Source organism: Panthera leo, chromosome C2 (assembly GCF_018350215.1).
Source record: "Panthera leo isolate Ple1 chromosome C2, P.leo_Ple1_pat1.1, whole genome shotgun sequence".
Lineage (NCBI taxonomy): Eukaryota > Metazoa > Chordata > Mammalia > Carnivora > Felidae > Panthera > Panthera leo.
In genome coordinates this window covers 99,870,790-99,889,509 of record NC_056687.1, presented here as the reverse complement: position 1 = coordinate 99,889,509, position 18,720 = coordinate 99,870,790, and positions in this window count along the sequence as shown.

Here is an 18,720-nt window from a genome sequence, read left to right as displayed (position 1 = left end):
ACATAAAAAATATAATAGAAAATAATATTAAAATGAATGTCTGTGCCCATGTATTATAATGTTTTTTTAACTAATTGACACTTTTTATGCTCTGCAGAAATATTTTTTCATATATTAGAAATGTATCGTCTGAAAATTATAAAGACATAAAGGTCTTTTGTCTTGATGTTATTCTTCAGAGAATTTTAAAGTAATTATTCAGATTACAGTTTTGGTAATAACAGATCAGATAATTTGAACCAATCTTCACACTTGAAGACAACTTTAAAAAGCTAAGATGAAGTTAAAAACAACTTGCGTGAAAGCACTGCAGAGCTAACAAGGCTGTGAAGAGTTACAAGGCCAAGGTTCGAAAGGTGGAAGTCTAAAGCTGTTTGGTGTTTGTTGCCACTCTTTCCTAAGGAGCACTGGCTTGCTCTGATAGAGGTGGCTCAAAGTACTTGAACCTACGCAGTCCTACTAAAACTCTGTCAAGGCTAGAGGGAAAACTTGGGTGAACAGCATGTCATTTAACTCTTCCACGAATTGGTGCTTAATTTCAAATCATTTCAAACTTGAAACTGAATTAAAGGAATCCCAGAGTCCTAGTACCCCTAGCTGTGTGTGAGTTTAAACAACCATTTTTATTATAATCCTGGGGATAATTGATAAGATTGAAAATTTTGGAAGACTACAAGAAAAGTAGTTTAACAGTTAAATGAATATTTCAGAACTTAAGAAACAAAAAGTAAAGAGTAGAAATTTAATAGATTGTTTGAATATTAGAATGAATATTAAGGAAATAATTAGTGAACTTGTAATAGGTTAGAAGGAAATTTCTTGAAACAAATTTCCTGAATGAAACAAAATATTTTAAACACAGAGGAGTGGTTAAGAGACAAACAGAACAAAATTAGATGATCAAATACTGGAGTCCCAGAAAGGGATAGAGAAAATGGGGTAGAAGCAATATTTGAAAGATATAATTCTCAATTTTCCAAAACTGATCACAACAAATAACAAACCACAGAGACCTTATGATTGCTAAACAAAATAAATGAAAAGATTATCACTCAGAGGTAACATTCAGTAAAATTTCTGGAAAATGAGGAAGTGTACACTCAAAGGAATATATATCAGAAACTGTAAACATTAACACCAAGAGGATATCATGAACAATTTTACTCTAATTTTCAAAATTTAGATAAAATGGACAGACCTAGAAAAATACAATAGAATATTATTCAGACTTAAAAAAGGAAATCCTGCCATTTGCAAAAATTTGATAAACTCAGAGGACATTTTGCTAAGTAAAATGAGCCAGACACTAAGCAAAAAGACTGCATGATCTCACTATTATGGTGAAACTAAAAAAGTTGAATATATAGAAGCAGAGAGTAGAGCAGTAGATACAGTGGAGAAAAGGTGGGGGAAATGGGGAGATGTTTCTCAAAGAGCACAGAGTGACAATTATGTAAGATGAGTAAGTCTCAAGACCTAACATACAGCATGATGATTATAGTTAATAATATCATATTGAATATGGGAAATTTGCTAAGGAAGGAGATTTCAGGGGCTCTCCTGACACACACATAAAAATGGTAATATGTTCACTGTTCATATATTAATTAGCTTGACTCTAGTAATCATTTTCTATGTATATGTATATCAAATTATCATGTTATATACCTTAAATATTTACAAGTTTTTATTTAAAATTTTTAAAAAAAGATTTGCATTATTCTATTTGGGACACAGTAAGTATAGAAGTTTTACTAAAAGTACTAGATCAAATATCACTTCAGACTAGAAACTTGTAAAACTATGAAACTGGAACCCATTCTAAATACCAGAAAAACCGCTGTGGAGTTTCCCATCAATGGATTTTTTTTCTTTAAAAATAAAGTTTTACTAATGCTAATAGATGTTTAACATGTCAAATTGGTATTTTAGTTTGAAACCAGGGATTTTAAAAGTATGATTTTTAGTCACATTGCTAAAATAGATATCACTGGAAAAAATATAGCCAAAGAAATGAAAATAATGAAATAAGCCAAGTCATCATTTAAGTAATACAGAATTGCCAGACTACGGTGGTATTAAAAATATTTGGAAATCTTTTCTGTTAGCCAAAGACTCAGTGAAATTACAATTCTAAAAATAACTTAAAATAATAAAAATAATTGGAATAGAAAAAATGTATATCTACCTACTAAATACAAATGACAAAATATCTTTAAAGACACCATTTTTAAGGCATAAAATTTAACAAATACTTAGGAATTAAATTAGTCAAAACCAGATGTGATAATTAATTTTGAGAACCCTGACTAATATGCCAGTTGGGAACTCAGATAGCTTGAAGTATTATTGAAAGATAAATGAATATATACTCTTTTCATGGTTTGGAAGGTTGCGCATGGTAAAGGTGTCACATTCCCCACATATTTTAATATAGACAAACTGCAATCTGAGTGAAAACTCCAGTAGGCATTTTTGTGAAAATTGACAAGCTGATTCTAAAATTCATAGAGAAATGCCATGGGCCAAGATTAGAAAAGACATTCTTGATGAATTAAAACACTGTTAGAGGACATTTAGCAAGTTTCTATATAACACTACAGTAAGGAAATAGGGTATTAAAGCCAAGTCTCTACAAGGATCAGTGTAATTGAATAGAAAGCCTACATACACATGGACATTTGATTTATGGTAGAGTAGTAGAGGAAGGGCAATCTCTTTTATAAATCAATTGAATATCAATTTGATAATAATTATATTAAACCTGACCCCTGTATCAGTTTAAACCCCCAAATCAATCACAGGTGGATTTTAATATTTAACCATGACATGCAAGAGGGATGGCCAGAAAGAAAATAGAGTAGAGTATCTTCATGATATTTGGAGAAGGAAAAATTTATTAAATAGTCTTTCATGAATTACCATATTTTAATCCACCAGAATGGATAATATCTAAAGAACTATAATACAAAGTACTAGAGAAGACAAGGAGCATCAGGATCTATCAGATATTCCTGGTGGGGGGGGGCAGCAGAAATATTTTGGAAAACAGTTTATCATCATCTACTGGTGTTGCAGACCCGCATACCAACAATTTCACTCCTGGGTATAGAGTAAGAGAAAGGCACGCATGAAGAACTATATGAAAATATTCATAGCTGCTCTCATACAACAGAACCAATGCAGCAATGAATGAAGTAATGAAAATGAATGAATTATGGCTACCAAAAAAGTATAAATCTTAAGTAGACCACTTAGATACCAAAGAATATGTACTGCATTATTCCATTTATTAAAAAATCTGAAACAATTTAAAATGGAAGTTTTAAAGAGAATTTAAACCAAAGGATCAGATATCAGGGTAGTGGTTCCTTTTGGGCAAGAGGGAAATGGTAAGTGTGGAAAAGATCTGTAAGTAGACTTCTCCACTTGTGGATCTATGTCTTGATCTGGATGATTGGTACATAGTTTCCTCTGATAATTTGTTGTACTATAGATTTGGTTTGTGCACTTTTCTGTATATGATACTTTATAATGCAGACTTTAAAATCCTGATTGTGACTCTAATAGAAATATTTTAAAATTAATATTCTGGTTACAAAGATTGAGAAGCCTACAAATTTAGGTTTTGTGCTTGTTTGTGTACACAGAAATCTGTAGTAAGGATCTCATTTATGTCCTTCTGCCAGTGAGAAAGAACTAAACTACCCACCTGGCAGAACCTTAACTCTTTCAGGCCAATAGAGGGTATTCAGAAAATTACCTTTTGAAATGAAGTAAATCAGCCAGATAGATTTGTGTAGAGCTTTACATGCCAAATGCCAGTGATAAAGCTGCCCCTGCGTTTAGGATAAGATAATGGACACTGACTTATTTGAAAAATTGAGTTTCATCTGCCAAAGAAAGGAAAACAGTGCCATTGTAAAAACACAATGATGATCACTATATTTCAAGGAAACTGTATGGGGCTTGGAGCGAATCCCCTATCCCTTTTATGAACTCTTCTTGGCAGATGACATCTACTATTAACAGATACATGAATGTTATATTGAAAACAAGTTCCCAGAAAAATGTAAAGTCTGTTGCTTTGATCAGGAATTGGGTGCATTGGGACATATGAAGCCTGTGTAGATTTATTGTTCTATTCCCAGTTAAATTAGCAGCCTGTGTCTAACCCCGTGAACTTTCTATAAATTCCTTCTGTTGCATCTTTACTACTGAATGAAGTAGTATAAAGGGCTGAGCAATGATCTGGCTGAGTAACTGACCATGAAGATCTATAATGAAGATAATTATGCATTACTCTCCTAATTGAAATAAGAATAAAAGCTATACATTTAGAATATAAAAATCAAATCAACCAAGCAAATATTTGTCTAGTTTTTATTTATTTTTTTAAAATAAACTTAAGCTTTAAATTGTTTTTAATTTCAAAACGATGAGCTATAACTTGTTTTACGGAGAATTTATTCTATCACAAAAATATATAAACCGTCATCAGTATGACTTATTATTAAATATACTACAAAACAATTTTACTTCAGAAATTATGGCAAATGAGATGATGAAGAAATAAAGTTTCAGGCCAGGATTCCAAATGCTCTGGTATATATTCAAGGATTCAATAAATGCTGAAAGACTTTCTAGAAGCCACATATAAAGAATATTTTTCAAGAAATTCTAACATTTTTATGGAGTCTTTACCACAACAGTTAAGGTGGGGAAGGTTGTCAATCGCACACAGAGAAGTCCAAAGGGAAAGAAGCTTGTAGCAATACTGATATTGCCAAGAGGTTAAACCTTTGCAGTTATCCCCAGATGATGTACCTAAGTAAGAAGGATATAGGCAAAAGTAAAAAATGGATGAACATTTTCCCCTTGTGATTTCTACTTTGAGAAAGTGATCATACAATTTCCAGATTGTAAAGAAACAAAGCACGTTTAAAGACCTTAAAAAATACAAACGAGGGGCGCCTGGGTGGCTCAGTCAACTAGACTAGGTGACCGACTTCGGCTCAAGTCATGATCTTCAGGTTTGTGAGTTCGATCCCTGAGTCGGGCTCTGTGCTGAAGTCTCAGCCTGAAGCCTGTTTTGGATTCTGTGTTTCCCTCTCTCTCTGCCCCTCCCCTGCTCCTGCACTGTCTCTCTTTCCCTCAAAAATAAATAAACATTTAAAAAAAAATTTTTTAAGTACAAACAAAAAACAAACAGAACCCTTCAGCCAGAGACATGTTGCCTTACCTTACACCAAAATCTTCTGAATAAGCGTATATTTAATATTGTGCATGCAAGCTATGAAATGGAAATGGAAAGGAACTAGTATCACAATTTTCAGACATTTTTATTGTTCATGGGCTTTTGAAGCTTGAATTTCTTTCAAATACTTTTTTCCTCTGATCCTTTGGTGTACTGACATGCACTTAGGCTTCAGTAGTAATTAATTATATGAACCTAATTTTGGTTAATACCTTTACCTGACGTTGAAGGAGGCCGTACGACCTGGACCAGTGGGTAAACTGCCATCACTTTCCAAATTTTCTCTCCACTACCTTCACATTTGTTCGCCATGTTGCCTTCATTAAGTCCTTTGTCCTGAAAGTGAGAAGCAAGATTTGGCTATGGAGATGGGGTGATATCTTGAGGAACATTCTGACTAAAAGCAGATAGATATAAATATGGGAATTCAAGAAGTGGTATAATCTGGGAAATTAGGATACTTGGGGCAACTGATCCAGTGGATCACCCTGGCTTTTAAATGAGGCAAACCTCAGGGCACCTGGGTGGCTCAGTCGGTCAAGCATCTGACTTCAGCACAGGTCATGATCTCGCAATCCATGAGTTTTAGCCCCATGTCGGGCTCTGTTCTGACAGCTCAGAGCCTGAAGCCTGTTTCAGATTCTGTGTCTCCCTGTCTCTCCCTCGGCCCCTCCCCCACTCATGCTCTGTCTCTGAGAAATGAATAAATCTTAAAAAAATTTTTTTAAATGAGGCAAACCTCAACTTCTAAATATCTGTGGTATTATTTTTCAGAGCAAAAGTTGTAGTAGGTGATAAAGTGATTCATCACTTCTAAGAAAGATACAAGACAAAAGGAGATTGCCACTAACAGTACATTTGTTCTTACACCAAAAGCTTTCTATTTAATCACGTGCTGATATGCCTCCATAAATGCATTTTTTTTCAGGTTTTGAGTTGGGTTGGATATTGTACTAATGGACAATACAGGACTTAGTTTCTTTAGTTTTGTTATTTGTTTTATTGTGGTAAAAAATATAACAACCATTTTTAAGGGTATGATATCAACTGTATGTGCATTGTTATGCAACAGGTCTCTAGAACTTTTTCATCTTGCAAAACTGAAGCTCTTTATTCTGGAACAACATTCCCTTCCCACCTCCCCTCATGGCCCTGGCAACTACCAACCTACTTTTTGTTCCTAAGAGTCTGACTACGCAAGTACCCCGTATATGTACAATCATGCAGTACTTGTTTTTTTGCGACTGGCTTGTTTCATTGAACATAATGTCCTCAAATTTCATCCATGTTTTAACATATGAGAGAATTTTCCCCCTTTTTAAGGCTGAATAATATTCTATTGTATGTATATGTCATATTCTCTTTATCCATTAATTCATTGATAAATATTTATTTGCTTCCACCTCTTGGCTAGTGTGAATAATGCTGCAATGAACATAGTGTACAATGTTTGTTTAAATGAATTTTCTCTTACTAATTATGTGTTTTTTGAGGTAAGTTCACAATGTTGGGACATTATTTTTGACCTCAGTAAGAGACTTCAGTGAAATAATGTATGGGTATACAAGTAAAAAGAAGCAGTTATTAATAATTTTACTGGAAAAACAGATTATCAGAAAAAAAAAGAACATTAAATGGTATAATCGAGGAAGGAAAATTTTATAGAAGATGAAAGAATATATAGTGTAAGACAAAGTTTGGGACTTAGGCTTGGATTGAAAGAGAGAAACTTCTTTCTTCAAAATTTGAGGCAAAGAAGTGCAGTTGAGTAGATATCTTCTTAGTTAAGGATTTTATGCCTAGAATCCTCAATTTTCTTTGTGCAATAGAAGGCTAAATTATGTGTTTAAAATAAGGGTCATAGACTGTTGAAGAACATAAAAGAAATGAAGCAAATTTTCACTGAGCAGAATTGGAGAGGGAGCAGTTAAGAGACAGTTAAATCAAGCAATTTTATGACCCCATTGAAGTTAGAGACTGTGTGTGTGTGTGTGTGTGTGTGTGTGTGTGTGTGTCTATGTGTATTTGCTGTATACTGAGATGTATGATTTTCTCCAAGGTTTCGCAGTGGTCAAGTTGCTGACAGAAATCTTGACTGTTCCATTTTTTTTTTCATTTTTATGTATTTAAAAGTGTACTGACTACATGTTATTTGTCAGGAACTGGATTTCACACAACATGCATACCAAAAAATGTAGTTCCTGTGTGTATCAGTTATGATTCAACCAGAGAAGCAGGACCAATAGGAAAGATAACAAGTACAATTAAACTTCATGGGCATAGGTTGAAGCTTTTGTCTACAGGGGAATTTCTTCTCTTTCAGGGAAACCTCAGACCTGCTTTAAAGGCCTTCCAACTATTTCAGCCAAGTTCACCCAGTTTATCTAGGATAACTTCCCTTATTTAAATTCAACTGATTAGGAATTGCTTCACAGCAACACCTAGATTAGTGTTTAATTGAATCAGTAGGGACTATAGCCTTGCCAAGTTGACATATCAAAAAAAAAAACAAAAACAAAAACAACATTATACCACTTAAGTTTACTTTCTAGTTCAGAGTAAGATAGGTAGATAGATGATAATATTAGAGCATTCCATGTGGTCTTTGAACACAGACCATGGACATAAGGAAAGGAGGGGTCTGTCGATTAGGAGCTAGCTAGGAGAGGTTGGAAAGGGGGTGCAGGCAGACGACACACCTTATACAAAGATCCACAGAGAGCATCTCTCATTCAGAAAGTAACAAGTAATGCAACTTATTTTAATTGTGACTGTAAGATGGGAAGAGATGAGGAAGTCAGTAAGAAGCAGGTGAAGTAATATTATAAAGAACAATATATACTACACTAAGACCTTTGGATATTATCTTCAAAGTTATGCGAAGCATTCTGGGTTGTTATCTGATATAATGCACTTGGATTGTCAATGACAATGCTCATTAAAGATTATATCCTCAATGGAACAGGTATTTTCTTTTTAACTGGTTTTAGAAACAAATTTGACATGATCAAATTAGCAACAGCTTGGAGAAAAGAAAACAAATGTGGACAAGAATGAGGCCATTGGAAGTTGTAATATTTTCAGTTAGAAATGATGTGGGAGTTTAAATACTATGAGAATGTTGAGACACAACAGGAACTGGTGAGTGATTGAATGTGGGGGCAAAAGAGAGAAAGAGGATAATAATTATATCCTCATTTCTGGCTCAGTTCTGTAGGTAAATAACTGTACCACTCACCAAAATAAAGGTATAGCAGGAGGAAAACTGAGGGGTGGGGGAAAGGTAAACGGGATGATAAATTTAGCATTAGACATGTGGAATTTGATCTGCTTGAGATGTATCCTAATGTCATGAATAGTCAGTTGAATATTTGAGTGAAAGCTCAGAAAAGAGGTCAGATATGAAGACATAGATTAGTATTTCTTTAACTGTGTTGTGCATAAAAGCACTAGATCTTGTTAAAATGGTGCTTCAGAGCCATATTCCCTAAATCACTGATTCTAGAGGCCCATGTCCAATGATTAAAAAGCAGCTTATAGACCAGTTTGAGTCATGTTTATGCAAATTTTACCGAAGATATCAACATACAGAAATATAACATTGCCAAAACTGTGGGAATTAGATGAATTCAGCTAGACAGAGTAGGAAATGATGAAGTAGTTGAGAATAGAACTTTAAAGAAGATGATTGACCAGAATAGCTAAAACAGTTGATCCCTTGATGGCAACTGAGAATGGTGGGTAAGAGAAAGTTATGAGGAACATCAGAAACATGAGAAGGAGAGACTTTCAAGAATGAAAAAATCAAAGCCAGTGCCAAATGACACAGACCATTCAAGAATTATATGTACCTATCAAATTTCATTTATCAACAAGCTCCCCAGAAAACCAATTTTTAATTAAGGCAAGTAATGGAGATAGTATTTTAAAATAGTAATTTATTCATTCATTCAACAGTTATTTATTAGGTTCCTAATTTATTGAGGCTCTATTCTGAGCACTGGGATTGTAACAGAGAACAGGACATCTGAACCTAATGTGGGAAATTAAAAAAAAAATCAATAAATGTATGGTAGCCTAGATGGTGAGAAATGTTATAGAAAATAATAAAAGAGGGAGAAATATAGTGCCAAGAGAAGGAGGGGTACTATTTTATGTAGGATAGTTAAGGTAGCATCCCTAGTAAGGTGACATTTGAACAATGAGCCAAAGGAAGTGTAAAAACAAGTCATACAGATATCTGGATACAAAATATTACAGGAAAAAGAAACAGCAAATGTCAAGGCCCTTTGTTGTGTTCATGTGTAGAATGTTTCCGCATCAGCAAGGAGACCAGGATGGGGGAGAAAGAGAGTGGTAGGGGGACAGGATAGAGAGAAAGTAGGGTTCTCAAGAACATAAGGTCTTGCAGGCCTTTGCCAGTTATTTAAGTTTTGTTCTGAAGGAGATAGGTTACCACTGGGGAGTCTTGAAAATAGGAATAAAATTATATGACTTATGTCCTAATGAGATTACTCTGGCTATTGGTTGACAAAAGACTATAAATGAGTAAGAGTGAATAAAGGGAGCCCCGCTGGAAGTTACTGTAATAATTCAATTTAAAAATGGTGGTTTGGGCTTAGGGTAGCAGTGGAAGTAGTAAAAAGTGATTGGAATTACTTTCTATACTGAATATAGCACTGAATGCATTCACTGGTGACTTGAAGAAAGGTTATAAAAGAAAATCTTCCAGAATAAGTTTAAGTATGTAGGCCTAAACAACTGAAAGGATTGAATGATTATTTGCTTAAATAATGGGGAAGAAGACTGTGGAGGGTGCAGCTTGGTCAGGGATTGTCCTGGATGGGGATGCATTAGGTGTTCAGTAAGACATGCTTATGTTTGAGGTGTTTGTTTAAACATCCAAGTAGTGGTGTTGAAAACAAAATTGTGTATGAGTCTAGGGTTAAGTGAAGAGATTGAGTTGGAGATACCAGTTTGGGAGCCACCATCATATAGATAATATGAATCTGGAGCAAATCGCCTAGGAAGTTAGTGAAAGGGGAAAAGAAAAGAGCCTTGCGTCACTCCAATATTTAGAAGTCATAGAGTTGAGTAGGAAACAGAAAAGGAGACTGCGAAGACAAGGGTGGAGATGCAGGAAGAAGATCTTGACCTACTGGCCTATTTCTATTGGCATACAAATGTTTTGTTATTTCTTCTTTTAAAAAACCTACACTCTTGGGGCACCTGGGTGGGTTAGTCGGTTGAGCATTCTACTTCAGTTCAGGTCATGATCTCGCATTTGACGAATTCAAGCCCCGCATCGGGCTCTGTGCTGACAGCTCAGAGCCTGGAGCCTGCTTCAGATTCTGTGTCTCCCTCTCTCTCTGTCTGTCCCCTGCTCATGCTGTGTCTCTCTCTGTCTCAAAAATAAAGGTAAACATTAAAAAAACTTTTTTTAAGCCTACACTCTTTACTCATTTTCCTCCACCTCTCACTATAATTTTTTTCTCATTTCTTTAAAGCAAAACTTTTTTTTTTTTTTAATTTTAGTTTGTTGATATTCAGTGCCATATTGGTTTCAGGAGTAGAGTTCTGTGATTCATCATTTACATACAGCACCCAGTGCTCATCACAAGTGCCCTCCTTAATGCCCATCATCCATTTAGCCTATCCCCCACCCACCTCCCTCCAGCAACCCTAAGTTTGTTCTCTATCATTAAGAGTCTATTGTGGTTTGTTTCCCTCTCTCCTCCTTTTCTCCCCTTCCCATATATTCACTTGTTTTGTTTCTTAAACTCCATATTTGAATGACATCATATAGTATTTGTCCTTCTCTGACTGACTTATTTTGCTTGGCATAATATATTCTAGCTCCATCCATGTCATTACAAATGGCAAGATTTCATCCTTTTTGATAGCTGAGCAATATTCCATTGTATATACTTAACACATCTTTATCCATCCATTCATCAGTCATTGGACATTTGTGCTCTCTTCATAGATTGGTTATTGTTGATAATGCTGCTATAAACATTAGGGCACATGCGTCCCTTCAAATCTGTATTTTTGTATCCTTTGGGTAAATACCTAATAGTACAATTTCTGGATCATAGGGTAGTTCTATTTTTAGTTTTTTGAGGCGCCTGTATACTGTTCTCCAGAGTGGCTGCACTAGTTTGCATTCCCACCAATAGTTAAGCAACACTTCTTGAAAGAGTAATCTTTTCTCAATGTTCCAGTTTTTCTGTTAAAATTCTCTCTTGAAATCACTCCAGTCAGGCATTTGTTCCCACAAACTAGCATAAATGCTCTTTTCAAGGTCACCAATGGCATCCTAATTGCTAAAATCAATGCTCAATTTTCTGTTCTCATTTAACTTTGCCCATCAGCAGCATTTGACACAACTACAAACTTTCCTTTTGAAATGTTGGCTTTACTTGGCACCTTGTCTACTCACCCTGCACAACTGACCAAACCTTTACTTGGTTTCCAAGATATCACTCTCTCCATATTTTCCTCACATTTGTCTAATAACTCATTTTCAGTCTCATTTATTGATTCATCTTCATTTTATATATCTAGATATATCTATATCTATAGATATAGATATAGATGTATCTATATGATATATCTATATATAGATATCTAGATATATCTATATCTAGTGTGGCTATAGATATCCAGATATCTATATAGAGTGTGGCTATAGATATCCAAATATCTATATAGATATAGATATATCTAGATATCTAGATATCTAGATAGATATCTATATAGATATATATATGATATGTTCCTCGGGACTTAGGCCTTGGAGTATTTTTTAATATCTCCATTCACTCACTAGATGTAGTTTCACAGATCTCTCTGCTAATCACATCAGAATGTATATATCCATACTAGACATTTTCTTTGGACTATAAAATTCTTTATACAACTGCCTAATCAGTACTTCCACTTAAATTACTAATGGGCATCTTATCATAGTATATTCAATACTGATCTCATGACATCTGTCCCAAGTACATCCACCCTCAATCTTTCATATCTCAGTGACAACTCCGTTCTCTTGGTACTCAATAAAAGATCCAAACATCATACTTGACTCCTTTTCTCTCACATCCTATATCTGAGATACTTAGCAACTCTCAAAATATCTTAAAATTAGGCCATTGTTCTGCTTAACATACTCATGTTTTCCCTTACGTTCTGAATAGAATCTAAAATATTTAAATGATCTTATTAAGCCCACAAGGTCTGGCTTCCTACCATCTCCTTGCTCTCATTTACTCAACCTCAGCTCCATTGACCTTGCTCTTCATCAAACACATAAGGCATGCTTAGGACCTTTGCCCTTGCTTTTCTAGGAAGTTCTTCCTTCAGATACCTACATGATGTAGTTCCTAACTTTTTTCAGACCTTTAGTCAAGTATTTTTTAGGGAGACCTTACCTGGTCACCATATCTAAAATTTCCTACGTTATTTTTCTCTTTAGTAAACTGATACATCATATGTTTTACTTAATACTCCTTGTTTATTGCATTTTTATACAAACTAGAAGATCAGTTTCATATCTCCTGGATTTGGAACAGTGCCTGATGTGTAATAGTCAATAAATAGTTGCTGAAAAATGAAAATGAACTTGACCTCTTTTGCATCATCAGCACTTCCCTGTTTTCTAGATCATTCCATTAGCATATAAACATGATCTTAATATCTCTCATCTTGAAAAAAATATCTCTCACCTTGAATCTCTAGTTCCCCTAAATATCACCCACTTTTTCTGCTCCTTTAATAACAAAAACTTAATATAAAAATCTCTTTATAGTTACTATTTTCTCTTCCTAACATCTCATCTATGCCATACCTTGTTCAAATAAGGCTTCTAATGACACCTGTCCCCTTGCCTCTGATGACTTTTCTGTTGCCAAAAGAACATTCACATCTTTTGTATTCAAAACTCCTGGCAGCATTCAACAGAGTTGAATATTTCTCACATCTGGACATACACTCTTCTCTGGACTTTTTGGATGATATGTTTGTAACTTTTATCTCATTTTTTGCTCCTCTGTAACAATCTGTTCTTTGATCTAATTGGCAGAACCTGCTTCAGATGCCTGGCCTTCACCTCCAAAGAGTTCCTTCTAACCATTCAGTTCCCATCTCCAAAGTACTTCCTCAGATAAATTTTCCTAATTAAAATATTAGCCCCTCATTCTATTAGCCAGCTTATTTCCTATCACTCTATTTTATTTTATTTTTCTTTATGCTACTTATATTGTTGGCTTCTGATTTTTTGTTGTTGTTGTTGTTGTTCTTTCCTCTCTCTAGAATGAAAGCTATACTTGTCTCTACCATTTTACTAGAGCCTGAACATGGCACATAGTAGACTTTCAATAAATTAGGCAAATTTTCTATTTCAACTCTAAAATACAATTTAATTGAGTAGTGGAACAAGAACTCAGTTTTTAGAACATGGATTTGATCAGCAACCTCCAGGGTGACCCCCAATGATCCCTGTCTCCTGGTATTTGTGCTCTGTGTAGTTCCCTCTGCTTGAGTGTGGCTGATTGATTGACTTGCTTTTAATGAATGAGATAAGGCAAAAGTAAAAAGTTGGTGCTTCTGAGATTAGGTTACAAACAGGCTGTGACTTCTGTTTTGTGTTTCCTCTATTGCACATTCACTCACTTGCTCTGAAGGAATCTAGCTGCCATGTGTGAGAAGCACATATGGCAGAGAACTGTTTTCAGCCAAGAGTCGCTTAGGATATGAAGCCTGACAACAGCCATATGAATGAGTTCAGAAAGGATCTTGCCCCAGTTGAGCTTTGAGATATCTCCAGCTTTGGAGTGCAATTTCTTGAGAGATGCTGATCCAGAACCACTGAACTAAGTAGTACACAAATTTCTGACCTCAAAGAACTGTGTGATAATAAATACACTTTGTTTTAAACAATGAAATTTTAGGAAATTTATTATACATATATAGTTAACAAATACAATGAGAAACACTTTAAGTATGGTGGGTTTGGGTAAGATTTTTAGTGGGGGATATTCTGTGGTCAGAAAACAGAACAAGGGAAGGAGATTAAAAACTCACAGTTCAAAGAAGATCACAGGATAAAAAATTGTTAAGGACACACTGTGTCTATTTTATTTACCTCTAAATATTGTATTTTCACCACTTTTTAGATGTCAAGGTATTTTAAAAATTTTTTAAAGTTTAAAAAGTTTTTTTTTATATTTATTTTTGAGAGAGAAAGGGAGGGACAGAGTGCAGGTGGGAGAGGGGCAGAGAGAGAGGGAGACACAGAATCCAAAGCAGGCTACATGCTCTGAGCTGTCAGCACACAGCTCAACACAGAGCTCAAACTCAGGAAGCATGAGATCTTGACCTGAGCTGAAGTTGCACTCTCAATTGACTGAGCCACCCAGGCATCCCTAGATGACAAAGTATTTAAAAAAAAAAAATGTTTATTTTTGAGAGACAGAGAGAGACAGAGCATGAGCAGGGGAGGGGCAGAGAGAGAGGGAGACACAGAATCTGAAGCAGGTGCAGGCTCTGAGCTATCAGCACAGAGCAACGGGGCTTGAACCCACAAACTGTGAGATCATGACCTGAGATCATGACCTGAGCTGAAGTCAGACGCTTACCCAACTGAGCCACCCACACACCCTGATGCCAAGGTATTTTTAAAAATACCTTTCAGGTTCTCTTTTCCCAGACCCTTACTTAGCTGTAAGTGTGATAGAAGGACAAGGACACTGGGAATGGAGCATCACTCTGAAGAAACAACAAACATTTATCAGATTGGCCAATAAATAGTATTATACTTTATTTTCTATTAATTTTTATTGATGTGTAATTGACATACAATATCCTAGCAGTTCCAGGTATATATCATAGCAATTTGATATTTTTCTACATTACCAAATGATCCCCATGATAAGTCTGATTACCATCTGGCACCATACTGGATTAATTAGTGATACACTTTAACAAAACCTAAGGATTTCGAAAGCCTATCTTGTATAATGTAGTTTGTCTATATTAGGGTCCTGATAACAATATATAACTCTGATTCACAAACAGATATTATCATGGGATCTGAGTCAATTATAGTGTTTGGTTTCTGGTCAGAATAGTTGAGATATTTCAAATGGTCTTCAAGTGTTCCTATAAACTTCATGTTTATGCAGGAAAATAAGCAGTTTGATTATACTTTGCCAAGATTACTGTTTGCAAAGTTAGCTTTCTGAAAGTATTGTTACGTGTATATTTCAAGAATGTTAAATTATGAAAGTGAAAATTACATGACTTGTCAGTTCATTATGCTAGGAAGATTTGAAGGGTGAATTAGATTTTATAAAACATACTGAACACACTATTTTTATATTCACCATATCTTTAAGATACTTCGAATGTATTAAGAGAAAAAATCATTTTAATTTTGTCTCCAAAATGCAATTTTATTCTTGGGCTGATTCAGCAGAGTAGAAATAATTTTGACATCTGTAGGTTCTAGATGTAGTTTAATATAAGAATAAAAGCCCGTGTGGAAAATTTGTGTTTGAGGATTTCAAAGTTTATTGAAAGTATGAGGACTACTTTTACAACTGAGAAAGAGGCAGACATTTGGAACTGAACTGAAAGAATAGGAATAGGAATAGGAACAGAATAGGAATCCTCTACTCATATTATTAATAGAGACTTGCCTGTGATATTACTCTTAAACACAGAGATAACATCACATCACCTAATCTAAGAAACTTCACTATGGTCACTGCTGAGATTGGATAATTAGTGGGATGGCAATTGTGGTAGTAGGGCTGGCAGAATTTTGAGATTAGCTCTTTTTCAACAACTCTTAAAGGGGCAACTCCTATGAATGCCAAATATCATTAAGTTGTTTATATTAAAAATAGAGGTTTCGTCAATAGTGGTAATCATGCAAGCATCTTGATTTAAAAAAATGATATAACCTCTTCTTGTGAAATGTGTAAGTTGTTCATGATTATGCCAGATATTAGCATTCATAGTAAAGTAGTTCTGTTCAGTTGAGGATTACAGTAGAATTGATGCTCCATAGGGGCGCCTGGGTGGCTCAGTCGGTTGGGCGTCCGACTTCGGCTCAGGTCATGATATCATGGTTCATGGGTTCAAGCTCTGTGTCCGGCTCTGTGCCAACAGCTCGGAGCCTAGAGCCTGCTTTGGATTCTGTGTCCCCTCTCTCTCTGCCTCTTCCCGTTCATGCTCTGTCTCTCTCTCTCAAGAATAAACATTAAAAAAAAATTGATGCTATATAATAAACATTTGACTCCATCATTCTTTATGACTAGACCAGAAAGTTTATGCCTAGGGGTATAAATTTAAGACCCTCATTTAGTAGTGTGAAAATCCTAGGATAAGCATGGTAGGGCAAATGTGAATATCAGGTTTGCTAATATGAATTAGTTATTGCAAATTAACTGATGTTCAAAACATATTAAGGTTTAAAAATCTAAACTATTACATAAGAAGAAATAATATTTATATATTTCTATTATGTACTTTTAAATACTTAGAACTTATTTTGATGATGGTGATCAAAATTTTATATATTTTCAGTATTAGGGTATATCTAGAAGTTAACAATACAATTTATCATAAAGTGCAGTAAGTGCATGGAGTGGTTATGACATTAAAAATCTAACTGAATATGGTATACATATTATGTTTCACAGTTGATACTTTGTTCATAATTGTATTTACTTTTAAAACACTTTTGGCATTTCTCTTTTTGTAATTTTTGTTATTGTTGTTCTTGTTGCTGGGGTAGAATTTTTGGTAGATCTGAGTTAAATTCACCATTCGGGAATTGAATGTTGCATAGAAAGATTAAAGCAGCACTTTGAGCCATTGAGAGATACTCTAATATTATTAAGACAGAATATTTTAAGAGATGAAAGGATTATATAAAGTAAAATCGTATCTATAGTTAGAGCAGAGTAAGAACTGTGGTTCCAGGGATTACTGTATAAACTTAAGTAGAAAAGGAATTTCCCTATGGTTTAGAATTATTAAATTGTGTGAGTTATGGAGCTTCTGCATTTTCTTTGGAGTCATCTATCATTGGCCATGTCACGTATGGAATGTAATGATACCATGAACCAAGTGGTGTAGTGTGTTCCTTAGGCCCGTTTTTCTACACTGTGGGACTCACAAGAATCAGATCACAGAGATTTCTAATATAAAAATAATATTTTTAAAAGCATTCGTTTAAATACATAAGTTTTTTTTTCTATCATCTTCCTTGACTATGTGAAATGTCCTGTTTGAGCTGCCACTAATTTTGAAGGTGAGTCCGTCTTCTCTGAAGATTTACGTTTAATAATTTCCCACAACCCTGCACTAACTGAATCCAGAATGTTTAATGGAAAACATTTCATCTAAGATTTTATGACTTTGTACTGAACCACTAATTACTGGATCTATTTAGTACCATATGCACTAAAGAATACAACTCAGGAAAGGCAAGATATATATACAGATAATACATCAAAACTCTGGTATCTGGTATCTGGTATCTGGTATCTGGAATTTGCCACCCACCTACAAGTTTGCCTCACAGAATGGGAAAGACCTCCATCTGGCTTTACAGTGCTTTTTCTTTCTTATTGAAACATCATCACAAATAACACTTCATTATATAATTATTTCTGGGTTCATATTTATTAAACAAGTGTTATTTTTTAAAAGTCCCAGGGATAATCAACAATGAATACAGAATTTCAGTTTTTAGGGGTCCTTCATATAAATCTCATCCTTTTTTTCTAATTTTTTAAAGTTTATTCATTTTTTTGATAGACGGAGCATGAGTGGGGGAGAGGCAGAGACAGAGGGAGACACAGAATCCAAAGCAGGCTCCAGGCTCTGAACTGACAGCACAGAGCCCGATGCAGGGCTCGAACTCACGGACTGTGAGATCATGACCTGAGCTGAAGTTGGGCGCTTAACCGACTGAGCCACCCAGGCACCCCACATATAAATCTCATCCTTAATTGTATCCCCACAAACACATATATTCAGTATGGAGTTCCCCCCACTTGATGAGTTCACCAGAAGGTCTACCTTTTAGAGATAGCTTTAGGATTTTGATAGAATGTTTCCAGGAAATTACCATATCTATAGATCCTTTTACCAGATGTAGGGATACCTGTGTAAGGTGATCATTTCTATTTTGTGTGTGGTCTGAAAATTGTGCTTATCTGGTTGGCATTTTCTGATGCTGCCATACCAATTCTTGATGCACAGTCTCATAATTAGTTTCTATCCCTTGGGTTCAGGATGTCTTGTTGATGTCCTCTGGTCTGGTGACAGCAGCTACACAATGTCTCTTTGCATAAGAATACAGTTGTATAATAGGTTTTGTTGAAAATTTTCAACAGAAATGCTTTGCACATATCTGTCTTGCAAACTTTATTATTCACTCATTT